Here is a 19,059-nt window from a genome sequence, read left to right as displayed (position 1 = left end):
TGGGTAAAAAAAAAACATATTTATTGTGTCTGAAAATAGACAGGGTTGTTTTTTTGTTTTTGTTTTGTTTTTGCAGAAAACAAGCCTAATTCCTCTTAAGTCTGTATTATTTATAAAGTCAAGGTTTAACCGTTCATATAGCAAAATATTAAAAACAACCACTACTGACCCAAAGTACTGTACACATTAAAAACAGAAGGTAAGAAAGTGTAGAATAAAAGTCACAATGATCACAATGAATATATAAATAATATTCATAAAAATAGTGAAACGGCATACAAAAGTAAAAAAATGCTCAATTAAATCAATATTGTTAAGGACTTACTGCACATTTAAAAAAATATGTGATGACAGTTAACTTTGTTACAACCAGACCTCAAAACTTGCTGCGAGTTGATACATAAGTCGTTCACTGTTAAATCTCCCAAAAATATAAATAGAAAAATAGGAACTTTATTCATCTGCTGTATCTACTCTTTATTTTATGCTGCCCTTTTTTTTTGCTGCAGCTGTTACATATACTGTAATATTGTACATGGTAATTGGGATTTGTTATATATTGTATATATCATATAATAATATAATATAATATGATAATGTACAAAACCCAAAACCAGTGAAGTTGGCATGTTGTGTAAGTCGTAAATAAAAACAGAATACAATGATTTGCAAATCCTATTCAACTTATATTCAATTGAATAGACTGCAAAGACAAGATACTTAACGTTCGAACTGGAAATTGTTGTTGTTTTTTGCAAATATTTGCTTGTTTCGAATTTGATGCCTGCAACATGTTTCAAAAAAGCTGGAACAAGTGGCAAAAAAGACTGAAAAAGTTGAGGAATGCTCATCAAACACTTATTTGGAACATCCCACAGGTGATCAGGCTAATTGGGAACAGGTGTGTGCCATGATTGGGTATAAAAGCAGCTTCCATGAAATGCTCAGTCATTCACAAACAAGGATGGGGCGAGGGTCACCACTTTGTGAACAAATGCGTGAGCAAATTGTCCAACAGTTTAAGAACAACATTTCTCAACCAGCTATTGCAAGGACTTTAGGTATTTCACCATCTATGGTCCATAATATCATCAAAAGGTTCGGAGAATCCGGAGAAATTGTGAGGAACTCGCATGGCTGCCGTTTGTGTGACCCCAAGATGCAAGAACCAGGATGAGGATGAGCAGGTAAGATGATTTTAATAATAAAACAACAGAGAAATGTAGCAGTCTTGCATACAACAGTTCCAAACATAGTCTATCGTCGAGCACTGAGGAGTGCTCGAGTGAAAACATAAATAGGCATCTGCTGATTGGCAGCCGGTGTGGACCGGCTGCCAATCATCGGCAGGTGAGGCGAAAACAGTGCTCAGCGGAACCAACAGGAAATATAACAAAATAAGAGCACTGACAGGAAGTAAATACAAAAACATGGAAACAAACCGAAATGAAGTGACAGATCGTCACAGAAATCACTGCATGTAAGCGATGGTATTACGGACCATCGATCCCTCAGGCGGTACTGCATCAAAAAGTGACATCAGTGTGTAAAGGATATCACCACATGGACTTAGGAACACTTCAGAAAACCACTGTCAGTAACTACAGTTTGTCGCTACATCTGTAAGTGCAAGTTAAAACTCTACTATCCAAAGCGAAAGCCATTTATCAACAACACCCAGAAACGCCGCCAGCTTCGCTGGGTCCGAGCTCATCTAAGATGGACTGAAGCAAAGTTGAAAAGTGTTCTGTGGTCTGACGAGTCCACATTTTTAATTGTTTTTGAAAACTGTGGACGTTGTTTCCTCCGGTACAAAGAGGAAAAGAACCATCCGGACTGTTATAGGCGCAAAGTTCAAAAGCCAACATCTGTGATGGTATGGGGGTGTATTAGTGCCCAAGGCATGGGTAACTTACACGTCTGTGAAGGCACCATTAATGCTGAAAGGTACATACAGGTTTTGGAGCAACATATGTTGCTATCCAAGCAACGTAATCATGGACGCCCCTGCTTATTTCAGCAAGCCAATGCCAAGCCCCGTGTTACAACAGCGTGTAAAAGAGGTACTGGACTGGCCTGCCTGTAGTCCAGACCTGTCTCCCATTGAAAATGTGTGGCGCAATATGACGCCTAAAATACCACAACGGAGACCCCGGACTGTTGAACAACTTAAGTTGTACATATAGCAAGAATGGGAAATCATTCCACCTGTAAAGCTTCAAAAATTGGTCTCCTCAGTTCCCAAATGTTTACTGAGTGTTGTTAAAAGGAAAGGCCATGTAGCACAGTGGTAAAAATCCCCATGCGCCAACTTTTTTGCAATGTGTTTCTGCCATTAAATTCTAAGTTAATCGATGGATGGATGGATGTATTGTTTTTATTTATGATTTACACAATGTGCCAACTTCAGTGGTTTTGGGTTTTGTATACAGATATTACTTTATTGTCATAGTGTTATTTTTTTCAGTGTGACGCAAGAATGCAGACCATAGTCCCTAAAGCCGGATAATAAATAAATTTACTATTAACGCAAACACTTCACAAAGCTAAGTCGGGTGAGAAATGAGAGTACAGAATGTGAGAAGGTGTTGACATGAGTTTTGGAGATGGAGATGAAGCAAACATAGCAGGGGGGGTTGAGGGGGAGTTAATCACCTGGGTCTGATGCAGAAAAGCTGTATTGCATTACCAAAATACAACAAAAAAAAGCAGCAGCAGTAGCAGCACATCAGCGGAGGTCAGCCATGCGTGACTGCGCCTTTTAAACATGCAGCAACGCCAGCAAGGAGCCTTCAGCGTTTTTGAAACCATTGAAAGGAATCAATTATTGTCCATGCAACAGGGGGCAGTCGAGCGTGTAACACATGACATATCTACGCATTTTCACTTTGCCCCGTCTAAAGCATGCATTTGCTCTATCTTTTGTCAGAGGGAGCGGGCGAGAGCAAACATTATTCAATGCTAATACATTACCAGAAGCTTCTTTGTCATACTTCGTCTCAGGAGATGGACTTTTTTCTTTGCTTGCGATTAAAATAAATGAATAATTCATCAACATTTTTTTTTTTGTAGAATTTCGTAATATTACTGAGTGAAATTGTGACTATGTATCAAAAACAGGCTTTTTAAAAATATTTTTATAAGTGCGTCCCATTTTCACAATTTTTTGTCATTCTATTGTACATTTTGAGTAATCATATTTTTAGATGGAACAATACTCAACATTTTAACCTTACAACATAATGCGTGTGAATAATTATCAATGTTTGTGTACTTTTATGCAGAAGCCTTTGTTTTGAAACGTTTTATTTTGACAGTTCAACTTCCGCTTCCTTGTTTGCTTGCATTAAATGTGGTAACTTGGTTTCCCTGCTGCTTTCAACAGGTGCACAAGTCATGACGATGTAAGTCTTATGCCATTTTATAAAAGACACATTTGACGTATTTTAATGGCCTTTCCTAATGATGTGATGTTTTTAAGTGGTGTTCTAAAATCATTATGGTCAGGATTACAGCCGTGTTGTTTAAGTGAATAGCATCTGACTGCTAAAGAAAGGAGCCAACGTGGCTAATTCTACACAAGCTAATGTGAGATTATGGTACAGTATATTGATGCTTGCTGTGTGCATATACCATATTTTCCGGACCATAGGGCGCACCAGATTATAAGGCGCACTGCCGATGAGCACGTCCAGTCAGGTTTATTTTCATACAAAAGGCAGACCGGATTATAGGGCGCATTAAAGGGGTTATATTATTATTCTTTTTTTTCTCAATTGAAAACAACTTCCTTGTGGTCTACATCAGTGTTTTTCAACCACTGTGCCGCGGCAAACTAGTGTGCTATGAGATACAGTCTGGTGTGCCGTGGGAGATTATCTAATTTCCCCTATTTGGGTTAAAAAATTATAATTATAGTCTGAAAATGATGTGTTGTTGTTGAGTGTCGGTGCTGTCTAGAGCTCGGCAGAGTAACCGTGTAGTACTCTTCCATATCAGTAGGTGGCAGCCGGTAGCAAATTGCTTTGTATATGTGGGAAACCGCGGGAGGCAGCGTGCAGGTAAAAAGGTGTCTAATGCTTAAATGAAAAATAAACAAAAGGTGAGTGCCCCTAAGAAAAGGCATTGAAGCTTAGGGAAGGCTATGCAGAACGAAACTAAAACTGAACTGGCTACAAAGTAAACAAAAACAGAATGCTGGACGACAGCAAAGACTTACTGTGGAGCAAAGACGGCGTCCACAATGTACATCCGAACATGACATGACAATCAACAATTTCCCCACAAAGAAGGATAAAAACAACTGAAATTTTCTTGATTGCTAAAACAAAGCAGGTGTGGGGAATAGCGGTCAAGGAAGACATGAAACTGCTACAGGAAAATACCAAATAAAGAGAAAAAGACACTAAAATAGGAGCGCAAGACAAGAACTAAAACACTACACACAGGAAAACAGCAAAAAAACTCAAAATAAGTCACAGCGTGATGTGACAAGTGGTGACTGTACACCTACTTTGAGACAAGAGCTATAGCGATGCATGGTTGGTTATGGTTTATATTCATATCCAACAATTGCGTCAACGACTTGTCAACTGAGTTTCGTTTTTTTTTTAAATTTTTTTTTTTAATTATTATTATTTATTTATTTATTTATTTATTTATTTATTTTTTTCCCCGTTTTTTATTGATTAGTAAGAAAAGTTGCTTTTGCATAATATTGCGAAAAAAACGCCAGATAATATGTCTTACCTTATACACACATCATAATAATACTCGTATGTTGAAGTACGTACAATGCATCAAGCGGTACAGCTTCATAGCTTACCAAAGTCATACTTAAACATGTTGACAGATTTTTGAGCGCTGTGTGTAATGTTCTATAATTTCACTACACGAATCTCGTATGTGTGACTGCCATTATATTGCTGTCTACATGTATCTCTTATGTGTGACTGCCATCTACTGGTCACACTTTTTTTCACCATGTACCAAATAAAATAATTTTGAGGTCGGTAAGCACAACCAAAATTATTCCGTACATTAGGCGCACCGGGTTATAAGGCGCACTGTCGAGTTTTGAGAAAATGAAATAATTTTAAGTGCGCCTTATAGTTTAAAAAATATGGTATGTTTACTGCCGTTGTTTATTTGTATTTTCATCTTATGAGCATTGAAATACACAATTTTGAGTTTGTTGAATTAGATGACAGAATAGTATTTTTTACTTGTAGTATTACAAAAAGAAACGTTTAGTAACACACAACTTTTTTTCATGGGAGGTTTTTTTTTAATTCTCCCAAAGCGCACCTTTTTCATTAGATGGTGACCTTGATTGCCGTTAACATTTCATCTGTCATAATCAGTCCCTCCAGGAAGTTGCGATGACGCGATCGCCGCAATGCACGCAAATTATGTGCCCACCCCAACCCATTTCGGCCAATCAGCGTGATTTTCGCCAATTGTATTTGTCTCGACAAAGCACTTAGGTGCGCACAGCAACTGTCTAATCAAAACTCTTGTTTTTTCTGGTGCATACGAAGCAGGAACGACAATGTATAAAAATATACAGTACAAAGTACAATTTCCGTCATCCCACATAGCTCAGACCTACTTCCGGTTCCCGTCTATGCCGCTAAACCTTCTGCGTAATGTAATATATTAACATTTATCAACACACTTCCCAGTTTAATTGATCTTATTTATCCAGGGTAAGTCATTGTGAACACATTTTCACTCGCAATGCTTAACCTACTGTCGCAAAGAGGCAGCATTTTCATGACTGACATGTTGAAGTGTGATGATTATCTCTTATCCCGTCTAATTTAATTTTTCTACTAAAAATTACAACTAAAGATTGCTCTTAACAGTTAACAAATGCTCTTAATGTGCTCAAGTGAATGTGTTGGAACTAGGGTTGCAAAGGGGTGGAAACTAGTTTCCGGTAAATTTCCGGAAACTTTCCGGAAATTTTCCACGGGAAGTTAAGCTCGGGAAGTTTGGAAATTTTGACCATTTTTTGATTATTCAAAGTTGGACACCGTCCATCTTATTCTGTAGAATAAGATGAGAAGCTTGTAAAACACTAATGCAATGCCACACACAGATATAAATAGTCAGCTAAACAATTGGAGTAGTCTTTAAAAATATTTTACTGATGGACAAATGAATAGAAATAGGCTAGATGCATAAATGAACACTCAATCAGCATGCTAAATCAAACTGTAACCTACATTCTTGTATGACAACAGAATGGCTAGCAGATAAAACTACACGATTTGATTTAGTATTTGCTCGTTGAACTTCACAGATCACAAAAAAGGTCAATTCAGATCGCTAACGTTTTTAGCATAAATGAATGGGATTTAACATAGAGAAAATTAGCATCACGGCTAACGGAGAAATATTTTCGGTTCGTTATGAGACTGTGCTGGTACATAAACCTAACTAGCTAGAGATTTTGGCCCCGAAATCATTTAACAAGTACAGGAACAGCTAGCTAGCTATCTTGAGTGGAAGTCTGCTGGAGTAGTCTATCATCAATCAATCAATGTTTATTTATATAACCCTAAATCACAAGTGTCTCAAAGGGCTGCACAAGCCACAACGACATCCTCGGTACAGAGCCCACATAAGGGCAAGGAAAAACTCACCCCAGTGGGACGTTGATGTGAATGACTATGAGAAACCTTGGAGAGGACCGCATATGTGGGTAACCCCCCCCTCTAGGGGAGACCGAATGCAATGGATGTCGAGTGGGTCTGACATAATATTGTGAGAGTCCAGTCCATAGTGGATCCAACATAATAGTAAGAGTCCAGTCCATAGTGGGGTCAGCAGGAAACCATCCCGAGCGGAGACGAGTCAGCAGCGCAGAGATGTTCCCAACCGATGCACAGGTCCACCCCGGGTCCCGACTCTGGACAGCCAGCACTTCATCCATGGCCACCGGACCTGTGCCCCCCGCCCCTTCACAAGGGAGAGGGGAGCAGAGGAGAAAAGAAAGAAACGGCAGATCAACTGGTCTAAAAGGGGGGTCTATTTAAAGGCTAGAGTATACAAATGAGTTTTAAGATGGGACTTAAATGCTTCTACTGAGGTAGCATCTCTAATTGTTACCGGGAGGGCATTCCATAGTACTGGAGCCCGAATAGAAAACGCTCTATAGCCCGCAGACTTTTTTTGGGCTCTGGGAATCACTAATAAGCCGGAGTTCTTTGAACGCAGATTTCTTGCCGGGACATATGGTACAATACAATCGACAAGATAGGCTGGAGCTAGACCGTGTAGTATTTTATACATAAGTAGTAAAACCTTAAAGTTACATCTAAAGTGCACAGGAAGCCAGTGCAGGTGAGCCAGTATAGGCGTAATATGATCAAACTTTCTTGTTCTTGTCAAAAGTCTAGCAGCCGCATTTTGTACCAATTGTAATCTTTTAATGCTAGACATAGGGAGACCCGAAAATAATACGTTACAGTAGTCGAGACGAGACGTAACGAACGCAGTTCTACAGTCATACAGTAACAAGCAATTACACCTCTATTAAACTTAAAGACCATAGATTAAATATATTTACCCCAGTAATATCATCAACACTTACCTGACTGGATGAAGTCCTTGGGCTCAAATACTAGTGTGGCCTCAATAGCCCTGCTGTGTGATGAAAGAATGCACTTCACATGTGATGGAGGAATGCACAATGAAGGGTTGAAATTCAACTGAATTTGCATGAAATCAGGTTGTTTTAGCTAATAATCATGCTGCAAGATCTAGCATGTTGCATTCAATGTTTATTCCCATTCATTTCCCATTAATTCCCGTTAATTCCCATATATTCCCGTTAATTCCCATGGAAAGTTTCCAACTTTGAATGTTCCCGGAATTTTACAACCCTAGTTGGAGCATAGATAAATGTTTAAGATGGACAAAAACGTTTAGTGTAAAACATAATACGGAGAATGCTTGCAAATTGTGTATGACAGAGCAGACAGTAATAAAATTGGTTAATTTCTATAATTATAACTGTCCAGGGTGTACACCGCCTTCCGTCCGAATGCAGCTGAGATAGGCTCCATCACCCCCCGTGAACCCGATAGGGACAAACGGTAGAAAATGAATAACCGATTATAGGGCTGGGCGATATGGCTGAAAACTGTATAACGATATATGTGTTCAATAGCGATAATTATTGATATTGTATATGACCTATCATAAATAATAACCACAAATATATTACAAAACCCAAAACCAGTGAAGTTGGCACGTTGTGTAATTCACAAATAAAAACAGAATACAATGATTTTCAAATCCTTTTCAACTTATATTCAATTGAATAGACTGCAAAGACAAGATATGTGGCTGCAATAGGTGAGCCACGTAAATAAGACCGCCCACAAAACGGCGCATCCTGAAGCGACTGTCAGAAAGCGACTTGAAGATGATCTGTAAAACATAATCTATGCAATATTTTGACTAAGGAGCCACCATTACATGTTATGTAGACCACAAGGAAGTGTTTTCAATTTAGAAAAAAATTCTAATATGACCCCTTTAATGCGCCTTATAAACTGGTGCGCATTTTGTATGAAAAAAGACCTGAATAGACCCGTTCATCGGCAGTGCGCCTTATAATCCGGTGCGCCCTATGGTCCGGAAAATACGGTATGTGATATAACGACTAAGCCATTTTCCAATTTTGGTCGAAATCCTCTGCTTTTTGAAGTTAGGGTTACAATGAACACTTGAAATATTGGTGACAAATTCATAAAATCACAAGTTGATTCAGTATGTTTCAAGAAAAAAATAAACCTCAAAACATTGCAACTTTTGCCATAACTTTTATAGAAAAAGCTGTGGGAAATTCAGGCTTTTTAGGCCGCGACAATAGGAAAAAAAGTGACTTCATAATATTACAACCTAATTATCATTAAATGTTCCTAATTTTAGTAATATTCTGAATGTATGCTCTTAAATTTCAAACTTTATTACAATGATAAAATGACTTTACTCATTTTGGACTTTTTTTTTCCTGTATTTTGAATAATACTATACAATTTTCAGCATCAAAAAACCTCAATTTTAATATTTTTTTGTTAACTCTATGTGACAAAAGACTACAGTTAGTAAATGATGGTCCTGTTTTGGGTGTGTAGGTTAATGTCCCTGTTCCTCAGGGATACAGATGATAAGATTATGTGAAAATAATCGGACAGGAGTAGAGGATGATTTTAAACTAACAAGTAACTCAAAAGGTCTGAGAACTAAGTCGCATAGAAATGAATTGAACAAAAAGTCAACAGTCCAGATGTGACTCTGTCAGAACTATTTTCCCCTGTGTGTGCCGTCTTAATCTAAGCCTTTCAAAATAACCCCAATATTGCCTAAATATTCTTATTATGTACATCACATAACCTGCTTTGCTTCCAATCATCCCACAAGCCCCTCACTTGAGCTTCATATCAGCGGCGACACGCGTAATCCCCGTGTTCCACTGAATAACACGTCATGAAAAGGACACAAAAATAAAAAAACATCATCTCAAGTCCCTCAGTACTAAATCTCTTTTTCCGTGTTCTCTCTGAGTGGACAAGCCGTGTTATTTATTTAGGAACAAGGACCGGGGACACGGATCAGAGCTCCCGCTAAGGACTTCCTAAGGACAGAATCGCTGTTTTCTCATCGTATTCGGTGTATACACGCTGTAAACCAGCATCGCCCGGGCCTGAGGCCTTTGTTAACACTTGTTTATTGGGCCTTCTCTCTATCAGACACACTCGTATAATATTGATCTCTACACATTTTCTGACATTGCCGCGACAACAACCTTGGAAAAAAATGAAGGGGGTATTAAAAGAGGAAGATGGCTGCTTGTGTGCTAGCTACATTATTGGCGACAGCAAAAACCACTAGTCAAAGATAATCTAGAAGACAGGACCACTCTGCAGTTTTTAAGGACCCACTGCAAAAATGCTACTCAAAAATCCTCAGTATGACAGTTGCTGTCTTTAAGGACTTACTGTGACAAATGCTAGTCATAGGTCCTCTACATGACAGGAGCACTATGCCCTTTTTTAAGGACCTACTTAAAAAAAACTAGTCAAAGATCCTCTGCAAAAACACGCAACTCAAAGGTTTTTCTACTTGACAGCTGCGGTTTTTAAGGACCTCCTGTAATAACTGTGAGTCAAAGATCCTCTATATGTCAGGAGCACACTTATGTTTTTAAGAACCTACTGCAAAAACACTAGTCAAAGATCCTCTTTATCACAGGAGCTTCTATTTTTAAGGACCTAAGACAAGACACGAGTCAAACATCCTTATAAGCAATAAAAATACCAATAGAAATAGTACCATTGATAATGACTGATAATAATAATTACCTCTATTATCAACAATACAATTGTTCAAATGCAACAATAAATATATGTAATGATAACTTGAATTACAAAATAAAGCAGATAAATGGAGAAGTGAACTGTATTAACCTTGTAGATTGTTATAGTAAAAATAGGTTAAGCTTTATCAGTGTGCTGTGTTTTACCCATTTTCCCATTGGGGAACAACGTTAACAACGATTTTCTGTAAAAAATGTGAGTGACCTACTGCAAAAGGCTTATCAAATCCTCAAAATGACAGCTGCTGTCTTTAAGGACCTACTGCAAAAGGCAAGTCAAAGATCTTCCAGCCGAGGCACTCTGTTGTTTTCAAGGGCCTGCTGTAGATAACTCTTGTCAAAGATCCTCTATCTGTTTGTAGGGACTGACAGCAAAAACACGCAAGTCAAAGGTTTTGTACATGACTGCTGCGTTTTTAAAAGTCAAAGATCCTTTATATTACAGGACCACATGTGTGTTTTTAAGCCCCTACTCCATAAATGCTTGTCAAAGATCCCCTTCTACTTTTAGGCACCTATGACAAAACATGAGTCAACAATCCTCTATATGATAGCTGATGTCTTTAAAGAGTTACTGCAACAATTGCGAGTCAAAGATCCTAAATATACCAGGAGCACACTGCTACTTTTGAGTCAAAGATCCTCCACATGATTGGAGCACACTTTTGTTTTGAAGGACATGCTGTACAAATACATGTCAAAGATCCTTTATATGACAGGGCCATGCTGCTTTTTTAAAGGGGAACATTATCACCAGACCTATGTAAGCGTCAATATATACCTTGATGTTGCAGAAAAAAGACCATATATTTTTTTAACCGATTTCCGAACTCTAAATGGGTGAATTTTGGCGAATTAAACGCCTTTCTAATATACGCTCTCGGAGCGATGACGTCACAATGTGATGTCGCATCGGAAAGCAATCCGCCATTTTCTCAAACACCGAGTCAAATCAGCTCTGTTATTTTCCGTTTTTTCGACTGTTTTCCGTACCTTGGAGACATCATGCCTCGTCTGTGTGTTGTCGGAGGGTGTAACAACACGAACAGGGACGGATTCAAGTTGCACCAGTGGCCCAAAGATGCGAAAGTGGCAAGAAATTGGACGTTTGTTCCGCACACTTTACCGACGAAAGCTATGCTACGACAGAGATGGCAAGAATGTGTGGATATCCTGCGACACTCAAAGCAGATGCATTTCCAACGATAAAGTCAAAGAAATCTGCCGCCAGACCCCCATTGAATCTTCCGGAGTGTGTGAGCAATTCAGGGACAAAGGACCTCGGTAGCACGGCAAGCAATGGCGGCAGTTTGTTCCCGCAGACGAGCGAGCTAAACCCCCTGGATGTCTTGAGACGAATATCGACCCTAGCTTCCCTGGCCTGCTGACATGAGGGTATGTCTACAGAATATATTAATTGATGAAAATTAAAAAAGTGCATGTTGTTGCCAAATGTATTTCATATGCTGTAAACCTAGTTCATAGTTGTTAGTTTCCTTTAATGCCAAACAAACACATACCAATCGTTGGTTAGAAGGCGATCGCCAAATTCGTCCTCGCTTTCTCCCGTGTCGCTGGCTGTCGTGTCGTTTTCGTCGGTTTCGCTTGCATACGGTTCAAACCGATATGGCTCAATAGCTTCAGTTTCTTCTTCAATTTCGTTTTCGCTACCTGCCTCCACACTACAACCATCCGTTTCAATACATTCGTAATCTGTTGAATCGCTTAAGCCGCTGAAATCCGAGTCTGAATCCGAGCTAATGTCGCTATAGCTTGCTGTTCTTTCCGCCATGTTTGTTTGTGTTGGCTTCACTATGTGACGTCACAGGAAAATGGACGGGTGGTTAAAATCAGGCACTTTGAAGCTTTTTTTAGGGATATTGCGTGATGGGTAAAATTTTGAAAAAAACTGATTTTTAATGGTTTTAACAATTCTGAAATTGTGATAATGTTCCCCTTTAAGAACCTAATGCTGGTCAAATATCAATGACATTTGCTGTTTTTAAGGACATACTGTAAAATTGCTTGTTAAACATCTGACGGGAGCTGCTGTTTGTAGGGACTGAAGGCAAAAACACGCAAGTCAAAGGTTTCCTACATTACAGCTGCAATAAACCTGAGTCAAAGATCCTCTATATAAGCTTTTATGTTTTAGGAACTATGACAAAACACAAGTCAAAGATCATCTAAATGACAGCTGCTGCCTTCAAGGACTGCAAAATCCGCCATATAACAAGAGCATATTGCTACTTTTAAGGATTTTCTGCAAAAAAATGTGAGTCAAAGATCCTCCACAAGACAGGAGCACAATTTTCTTTCTAAAGACCTACTGTAAAGAACACTAATCAGTCATAGATATGACAAGAGCATGCTGCTGTGTTCAAGAGCGCACTTTTGTTTTTAAGGACGAGCTGTACAAATACACATCAAAGATCCTTTACATGACAGGACCATGCTGATTTTTCAAGAACCTTTTGTAAAAGTGCTGGTCAAATATCCTCTTTATGACATTTGCTGTTTTTAAGGACCTATGCAAAAACACAAGTCAAAAATCATCTATATGACAGGCGCGCTCTGCTTTTTTAAGGGTGTACTGCAAAATTCTATTCAAAGGTGACCCAGGAGCAGCTAAGGGTGACTAACGTAACCTTAAAAGCATAAATGAGAGGTGTCGTAAAGATCGGCATTACGGATTCTTCCGTCTGTCTTTGTTCCCCTTGCTGAAACCCGTAATGTAGTAATAATGTATACCTCCTGTAAAAAAAAAAAAACATACAGCTCGGTTTCAAGAGAGCGACTTTCCATTACGCGTTCCTGTTCCTGTTCGGGCTTTACACGCGGTGCCGCCTCTTATAATGGAAAGTGCATCTCCACAACATCAAAATGATCGCAGTGTTCATTTTTACCTAAGACCTAACGTCACAACCCGCCTCCTCGCTCCCCAGATGTTATTTACAGGTATCCATCATCCCGCTGTCAATCCCTTCACACACACTCTCTCCTGATTGCATTGAGCTGCGTCCTATTCCACGCCCACTCTGCAGTGGCATGCAGGCAGAATAAATATGTATGAATATCAATATACAAAGGCCTGAGAGTCGCTTAAGGACACTTTCTATTTGGCATTATAAAGCCATTCATGGCCAATGGTGACTGATGTGAGGGTGTATGATGAAAAAATAGGTATTCCATACATATATAACTCGGACGCAAGATTTTTTTATATTTTTGAGAAATTTGGATGCCAGAATCTTTCAGTCTTTGGATTTGCTGCTTTTCAGTTCCTTTGTTTGTTAGCACAAATATGCAAATAGTACAAATGTTGATTGTCATTATATTATTTTCTGGGTTCCTACATGTTACAAACAAAGACCCATTAAGTTTTGATAATATTCCAATTAAAGAAGCGGATAGAATAATTTATTTTTGACTTTTCAGTGTTACAGTCCGCTGGCATCGGGGCCAGAGCTACTGTAGGCTATACGCCTGGAGCATAGGGGTGCACCTATTATTATAGATGATTTTTTGTGAACAATATGTTAATGTTTAATCATTAAGATTATTGTTGCAAACGTGGGTGCAATTGTAAAAATGTATATGTTTGTGATTCCCCCCCCCCAAAAAAAATTTAAGGGGATAAAATCAGATACAATTCATGTTCATAATTGGATAGTCTTCTGTATGTCGGTTGACTGCTGCTAGCAAGCGGTCAAAAAAACGACTTCCAAGTTTGTCAAGATTCCTAATGTGATTTATTTACTTATTGCATGCAACATTTTAAATTTAACATTTTCAAATTTCATTAAAAAATTTTTTTCTGCTGTAAGTTCTTAATTTTTATTCTGTTATTTTCAATTATTGCTGTTATTGCTACTATAAATCTCACAATGCTTTGCTTTTTTTCATTTATTAATTTAACATGTATATTTTATGTCTGTTTATTTTAAAATATATTTTATTAAAAATTGTAGATGTTAATTTTGGTTATTTTCTAGTATAGATGCCTCAAAGACAACGGTTTTCTTATTTTTTTCTTTTTTTTTTTTTTGTCCTGTCCAGCCACTCAGGCATACCATATTGTTAATGTAGATGCCCATATCTGCTGTACAGATTTACTTTACAAAAGAGAAGTGTGGGATAATTCTCTTGTTGCCTTATTTGCATTTGACTTTATTAAATGGATTTATATTAATGTTTAGCGCAGCCGGACCAGAGCAGGAGGGGGTGGAAAGAAGAAGAAAAAAGGAATACAGAGGGGGAAAATGCAGGGACAAGAGGGGGGATAAGACAACAACAGAACAAAATCAACAAATTTGATATGTATTAATATAATACAAAAAGTGATAGCAAAGAAGCAGTTAATGAATAAATATTAATAACACCGAAACGACAATGAACTATTGCATATTACTATATATTTTATTGATGCTATAACACTATTGCACTACAAATGGAGCGATAAAAATACCAATAGAAATAGTACCATTGATAATGACTGATAATAATAATTACCTCTATTATCATTAATGCAATTGTTCAAATGCAACAATAAATATATTTAATGATAACTTGAATTACAAAACAAAGCAGATACATGAAGGGTAAGAAAGAAAAGTGAACTGTATTAACCTTGTAGATTGTTATAGTAACTTTAGGTTAAGCTTTATCAGTGTGCTGTGTTTTACCGAGTTTTCCCTTGGGGAACAACGTGAATGTATGATGAAACGTGATTATATCCATGATGGCCATAAGACGTAACTGCACTTTTTGTCCCTAAGATAAAAAATAGTGTTCATGTATGAGATCAAAATAATGATTAAGATTATTTTTTGTCAATATTGAAATTGCTATTATTATGTTAGGTACAGCAGTGTTGGGTGGGTTGTGAACACAATGCCATCATGTGGTTTGTAATGTCTAATAAAAATGCTATAGATAAATATTATCCATATATTTAAAGACATGTTTTTTTGTTCATTAATAGTATCAACGTGTCATCTTTTTCTCATTACATGATGCCTTTATCTCTCTTTTGACCTTTTGACAGATGTATTTTTTTAAAGTTATGTACATTTCTACATATACATATATATACATGAGTTTGAGCAAAAATATGTCATACAGGAATTAACTATACACCATAAAACATTAACAAAATGACATGTCACATTAATGGGTTTTAAAGTAATACCTTTGTGACATGAAAATACCCACAAGTAATGTGAAATAAATCATGGCGTTTACTTGTTGATATCAATATAAAACACAAAGCAGTTTGACTAATGAAAATAAAGTGTAATAAACAAGCTTTGTTCTTCAATACCAAGTGGTTCAGTGCTACAGTTTGGCCAACAAAAATAAACAGGAGTGATATCTTTCACATCGAATACACAATCTTCACAGCCTGCAATCAGTTCGATGAGATGACAAAACATTATAGCTAGTATGCTTCCGCCCGATTGTAGCTGAGATAGGCTCCAGCGGCCCCCGCGACCCCAAAGGGAATAAGCGGTAGAAAATGGATGGATGGATTGATGTTATTGGAACACTGGTTAAGTTTGCAGTTAAATAAAGGATGAGAGCGCATCCCAGTAAACAAACCAAAGACTTTATAAACAAGTTGTTACAACGTTCATGACACATCGCCTGCTGAATGTTTCCTCACCTCATTGAAGCTCAGTCAAAGCAGCTGATGGACGCTGTATTGAGAAAATTAATAAATCACTCAATTTCTCCTTCGCTGTATATCTTTAGTGTGAGACAAATGAGTGTCTCCAAAATTGTCCACACCTGTTGCCATCTAAAAACAGCAGTGCACTTTTTAACGCACGCCAGGACTCTGCGGAAATTAAGTGAGGTAAAATGAAGTTAAAGGGGAACATTATCACAATTTCAGAAGGGTTAAAACCATTAAAAATGTATTGAAACGGATGGTTGTAGTGTGGAGGCAGGTAGCGAAAACGAAATTGAAGAAGAAACTGAAGCTATTGAGCCATATCGGTTTGAACCGTATGCAAGCGAAACCGACGAAAACGACACGACAGCCAGCGACACGGGAGAAAGCGAGGACGAATTTGGCGATCGCCTTCTAACCAACGATTGGTATGTGTTTGTTTGGCATTAAAGGAAACTAACAACTATGAACTAGGTTTACAGTATATGAAATACATTTGGCAACAACATGCACTTTGAGAGTGCAGACAGCCCAATTTTCATCAATTAATATATTCTGTAGACATACCCTCATCCGCTCTCTTTTCCTGAAAGCTGATCTGTCCATTCCAGTTGGAAATGCATCTGCTTTGAGTGTCGCAGGATATCCACACATTCTTGCCATCTCTGTCGTAGCATAGCTTTTGTCGGTAAAGTGTGCGGAACAAACGTCCAATTTCTTGCCACTTTCGCATCTTTGGGCCACTGGTGCAACTTGAATCCGTCCCTGTTCGTGTTGTTACACCCTCCGACAACACACCGACGAGGCATGATGTCTCCAAGGTACGGAAAACAGTCGAAAAAACGGAAAATAACAGAGCTGATTTGACTCGGTGTTTGTAATGTGTTTGAGAAAATGGCGGATTGCTTCCCGATGTGACGTCACGTTGTGACGTCATCGCTCCGAGAGCGAATAATAGAAAGGCGTTTAATTCGCCAAAATTCACCCATTTAGAGTTCGGAAATCGGTTAAAAAAATATATGGTCTTTTTTCTGCAACATCAAGGTATATATTGACGCTTACATAGGTCTGGTGATAATGTTCCCCTTTAAACCAAGCATTCGGTTCTGTATACTCCAAGTGGAAATCTCCGTAGTCAAGTCCATGTGTTTCACCATGTTTTTTCAAGCCAAATGACGCTAATGCGCCAGCGCTGCCGTGACTCTGTTTCCAGGAAGTAAGCAGTGTTGCCTAAAATGCATTAATAAACAAAGTTTTTTTGGGAATTAAAAATGTAAACGGTGTTACTAACTGATTTATCATTATACCGTTTACCGTTGCATTCCTAATACACACACATATATATATATATATAAACATACATACAAATACACAAACCATCTGTTGTGTGTGTGTGTGTGTGTGTGTGTGTGTGTGTGTGTGTGTGTGTGTGTGTGTGTGTGTGTGTGTGTGTGTGTGTGTGTGTGTGTGTGTGTGTGTGTTCCCGTTTTTTTAAACTGGTGTAAAGCAAATTTGCAACTTGCCTCTGCATGAAAAGTGCTATATAAATAAAGTTTGATTGATTGATAATGCTAATATATTAAAAAAAAACATTAAGAATTAAACAAAAAATGGACAAATGGTCCTGTACGTGTGACAGTTTACTTGTATTATAGATTAAAAAATGTTCAGGTGTTTTGGACTGTACAATAATTTCGAGTGCAAAAGAAAAACATATCTATCTCTGTCGACATGTTCATTTAATATTATTAGGTATTTATTATTTATAACGTTTTATGCACAGAACAAATGTTGTGAAATCAATCAATTAATCAAACTTTATTTATGGAGCACTTTTTTTTCATGCACAGGCAAATGGCAACACAAAGTGCTTTACACCGGTAAAATAAATAAGAGAAGAAAACTCACACAGAGCATGCATGCACAGCACTATTATCTCAGGGCCTTCCATCGATCACAACTGGAGTGTTGGGTTTGTCTTAGAAGATGTTTTGCCTCACATCCGAGTAGGCTTTATCTGTTTGTGCTCATAGACGTAGATTAGTCAGATTTATTGAACACAACAAAATAACAAAACATTAAAAAGAAGCTGTAAGGAGACAACTGCACAGTCAGCATTACTAGCGCTGACAAGTTCAACAATACAACAAATGTAACACGCACAAATTGTGCAACCAACATTCTATAGAGCATGAGTGTCAAACTCATTTTAGCTCAGGGGCCACATGGAGGAACATCTATTCCCAAGTGGGCCGGACTTGTAAAATCATGGCATGATAACTTAAAAAGTAAGCCAATTTCATATTGTTTTACTTTGGAAAAAAATTGAACAAGCACTTTCTGAAAATGTACAAATCACAAATAATCCTCTTGACAAAACACTTCAAGTTAGTTGAAATTTCCGAGGGGAAAAAAAAATGTTTCAAAAACACAATGAAGAACACAATAAACTTACACTTTGTCTCAGTCTATCTACAAAGCCATCAAACTAAGTCACAGCCTGTCTTGTATTAAAAAGATTAAATAATAAAGAGATAAAAACTCTACTAGGTCTTAAATACCTAATTTGTCATATCCATGTATTAAACCTGTGCTAGTTCAACAAAACCTTTAAACGGAGTTTGAAACTATTCAAGAGGTTTGCGTTACACTCTGTGTTCACTTTTCTCTTTTTCATCAGAAACATTTTGGGGCAATTGGGTGCCAAATAACAACACGTTCTAAGCAGAAGACGTAAAACGGCAAGTTTTACGTTTCATTTTTATCAAGGGGGAAGAACCGCAGCCACGCTTTACTGTGTACCTCTTGCTTGGCCTCGGTATAAACCATTTGCTTGCCTAACAGAATTGTTATAGTGACATCCAGTGGACACATTTAAAAACAGCAGTTTCTTTCATCAAAAAACAGCTCATTTTTATACTTAGTAAACTCCTCATGCGGGCCAGAGAAACCTGTTCGCGGGCCTGATCCGCATACTTGCCAACCTTGAGAC

The 19,059-nt window shown here is 37.9% G+C and overlaps 1 protein-coding gene across 1 annotated transcript in view; it reads left to right on the top strand.

Moving 5' to 3' along the window:
* Window positions 1-3,351: 3,351 nt before the first annotated feature.
* Window positions 3,352-19,059, top strand: part of mmp2 (matrix metallopeptidase 2) — a 72,291-nt gene continuing 56,583 nt past the window's right edge. The window contains exon 1 of the mRNA XM_061964534.2: window positions 3,352-3,404. The gene's annotated coding sequence lies outside the window, so the exon portion shown is untranslated. The remainder of the gene's footprint in view (window positions 3,405-19,059) is intronic.

Source organism: Nerophis lumbriciformis, linkage group LG06 (assembly GCF_033978685.3).
Source record: "Nerophis lumbriciformis linkage group LG06, RoL_Nlum_v2.1, whole genome shotgun sequence".
Classification (NCBI taxonomy): domain Eukaryota; kingdom Metazoa; phylum Chordata; class Actinopteri; order Syngnathiformes; family Syngnathidae; genus Nerophis; species Nerophis lumbriciformis.
This window is presented reverse-complemented; position numbering and strand designations above follow the sequence as displayed.